Genomic DNA, 3,899 nt, shown 5'->3' on the forward strand with positions numbered 1-3,899 from the left:
TATGTAAATTTTCATCTTTTCAGCCCAACTCACGAGGGCTGAGAACGTTCTCGGGCCTATGACGTTGTATTTCCTAACCCAGTCTAGTGAAATGTTTTGTATATATTAGTGTTGTCGGTGAGGAACATAGGGTCCCATTGCTCAAAAGGAATCCGTGAATGGGTTCATTGTACTGTGTTATTTGTTATATTCGCTGATGTCTCTTGTGATCATCACAACATTTGTGTGACTTTGGTGAGCGTATTTACCCGCAAAAACAAGCACAAGGTGTGAATTTATTCAACTGGGAAAGTTTACACACAATTTTAATGACGACACATTATAATTTGTCAATGGAATGCATTTGAGAGCTACTCGTGTCCTTGTACATTTTATGTCGAATGAAGGCACTTCTGTCTTTGCCTTCAACGTATTTATATCGCTCAGTGTGCCCACCCTTCAAAGTAGCCTATTAAAAAAATCAATATACAAAATACAAAAAGCGTGCAAAGAATAATTAATAAATATAGACAACAGGCTAATAGCAAGTTAATAAAACACGTTAAAGTAGCTCTGAATAGTTCAATGAAATGATTCAATTAAGTGTATGGGTGATCAAGTTCAAAGCACGCTATTAACAGTATCACGTTATCTTCCTTGGGTTTTTTTTCCGTTTCCGAGAAGGTGTCGTGGCGACGAGCGAGACAAACAGACAGTGTAGGTTGGGGCGACCAGCCGGTCTTAGTTTGGTCACCCTGCACTAGAAAGAACGATATAAATCTTTGTCGAAGTGGCTCGAATCTGCCTTTAATGTACAATGATGCGCCATCCTGACGGGCCAAATAAGGCAGCGGAAGATTGTGCAGTTTTTAATCATATTGTCAAAAAGTTCAAAGGAGTTTTCCAAAAGATGTTGGAAAACTGTGAATGGATTTTTTAGTATTGAGTATTTCTTAGGTATTTAACAAAGTATCTATTTGAAATTCTATATTAAGCTTATACGTTGAAGTAGTAGACCTCTTCCGTTAGCCAATTATCAAGACTTTTATTTCATTGATATTTTTTCAGGACAGAACAGTGTGGATGTTTGTTGCCCCCCTGTTCACCATGGGGAGGTGGAAGACGAATTTCGAGCACGGCAATGTCTTTATGAGAGCACTTTTCTTAAAAATCGCTGATTAAAATGCTTGATAAAAGTGGAGTTCAAAGCGATATTTATATTCTCACTGGAAACATTCTTTGGGCCATCTTGTCGAAGAACTCTGCACACGTTGGCTGTTGACTCTTGTAAGCTATGACAAGTCCCTGTTTTAGTCTTTCACGTTCGCTGTAACGTCTGGCAGGCAGTCTGCGCTCGTGGGATGATGATGTTATGGTTATAGCTGTTTTTTGTTGTTCATCTGCTAGTTTTTTTCCATGAATGAGAAAATATTCAGATGAGGGGAAGTAAAATGGTTAGAAAAGTGGCTATGGAAGCTTTCACACGCATTCGTTGTCCTAATAGTTTCCTGTCCAGCCCGCAAACTAGGAGGAATACCTTGCTGCTTCCGAAATGTAATTGTTCGAAACGTTATCAGCGAAATTTCGTTGTTTCGTCATTTTCTTCTTGGCATTCGGCCATGTGGGTGAAAGCAAAACAGTCTTCTAGTTCCTCCGGTTTGAGGATTGGCAGGCTAAAAAAAGTTTTAACCAGCGTCCAGTTGGAGTTTTTGACTTATAGTTCAATCTGTTGCAGCTTGCGGAACCATATCCTGGCCCACGTGGAACTGACAGGGTTGTCTCCGATAGAGTGCACCGCAAATCTGACATTAATGCGTCCTCTAGGTCCACATGGAAATACTGCGGCTGCTAATGAAATCCCTTGTCAGAGCAAACTTGTTTCAGCAGTTCTAAGAGTCTTAGATAATATGTCTTTTCGTTTTTGTCTGGGAGTAATGAGAACATGCAGAGTACAAAAATGTCCATGTTGTGTCCCATGAAAAGTATATTATTTTATTATAGTTGGTAAAAATATTTAGGGCAAAAGGAGAAAGTGCCGCTGGCCAAGGCATGGGATGATGACGAGAAGAATTTAATGTATCCGGTCGGAGTGATGAGGACAATTTCGCAATCATTATCGAAGCTGACTACGAACAGGGGAAAAAGTTCTTTGAGGGACTGCAGCGTTTCCAGGCGTCTTTTACGGAGCTTCGGCCTTGTTTTCAGACGAATACCACGCACTGGACGACATAGGTTTTGAACGTCTTTTGTTGTTATCGTAGCCATGGAAGACACGGCTCTGCACACAAACTTGGATGGTCGCTCAGTTGACTGTTCAATCGATTTTCGTTTGAGACTTTTTCTTGTTGCACACATTTCCTCTTCATGCTGCGATGGCGGTTGAAGTTGATGACTGTGCTCTTTTCCAGATTGCAGTATGGCGTTGTGCCCTGGATCTGTTGTGATAGTGGCAATACAATATTTTCTTGTGCACCTCCACCGTGTACTTTCCTTGCAACCTTATGCCAGTCTGTAGTGCCAGCCTTTGTGCAGGAGCCCCTATCGTACTTTCTCAGTCATGAAAACCTCCAGGGGCGGTTTGTTAACTGGGTAAGACCGGCGGTGCCGCTCAGATTTTTGTCAGCTGAACTGTTGACTAGAGGTTTATTGCTGATGACGATTTTCATTCAGTTTTAAGTAAATCCAAACAAACAAGTATCTACATTCAAAAACATCTGGCCGATTTGAAGGCGCTCAAATAGACAAGTGGGATTCACTGCTGCTTTGTCGCAACATAACCTCATTCCTTCACGTTTGTTATCGCGCCGGCTCGTAACTTTAAATCGTCTCCCGTCAAGCCGTCACATCGCGGAACTTCGTACTACGTACGGGGCCAAACACACGGCGTGCTTGGCTTAGGCCTAGCGATGACGTCAGTCCCATGGACAAATCCATCGTCAGCCCACAGAGCGATTAGGCCTAGGCCTAGTATATTCCTTAATTGCCAGATTGGCCTCTTTGTAGCTTACAAAATTAAGAATGAGACTGACTTGAGCAGCACAGACGCATGTATTATTTTATCAGCAAAACTGGTATTTATCTTTCAGCCTTTCTCTAACTGCTATCAGAACATTTATTGTCAGCATGGCACTATTCTTTTTTGTTTATTGACTTTCTAACCACTTATAGTTCCTGTTTGGCATTTACTCATCGTTTTCTCCCCACTAATAACTTACCTGGCCCACAGGAGTCTGGCCGGCGGAAGGGGGAATTGTCTAGTGAAGCTTAAGGAGAATTTTAACGAGGAGCGATAGGCACTCGGCTATCAGAGTCTGGGCCAGGCCTACCCCCTTCCTTCCCTCCCCTTTTCCACCGTCACCCCAGCTAGACACCAAGTTCTATAATTATCATTTGACACACTTCCCCACTATGTTACAACATAGTGTTCAGTGTTCAATTCGGAGAACTGAGAAGTGGGATAAGTACATTTGATGATATAATGATCGGAAACCTGTGTGCTAACTTTGTCCAGCTTTGTATAGCATCTGATTGTAGACTTGATCTGCTTGGGACAGCGTCACTGGTACAGTAGCAATTGACTTTTTTTCATCATACAGGACAGTTCTTATTACATATATATTTAACGGGTCCAATGCACGTCGATATTTTGTGTGGGGGTGTAGAAAGTACAAGTAAAGTACTGTACTGGAGACCAGGACCAGCGGTTTATTGCTTCTCACTTTCAGTTTGTTTTCTAGCATAGACTCAAGCAGTGTTTCTTTTTCTGTGCCGATCAAGTGAGTTTAATCTCAGTAACTTCCATCTTACATAAATTCATAATATTGTTTCTTGACGCTATTATATTACAATGTTTACTGTGGTGTGTGTGCGTGTGTGTGTGTGTGTGTGTGTGTGTGTGTGTGTGTGTGTGTGTGTGTGTG

This window comes from Aplysia californica, unplaced genomic scaffold (assembly GCF_000002075.1).
Source record: "Aplysia californica isolate F4 #8 unplaced genomic scaffold, AplCal3.0 scaffold00403, whole genome shotgun sequence".
NCBI classification, from domain to species: Eukaryota; Metazoa; Mollusca; class Gastropoda; order Aplysiida; family Aplysiidae; genus Aplysia; species Aplysia californica.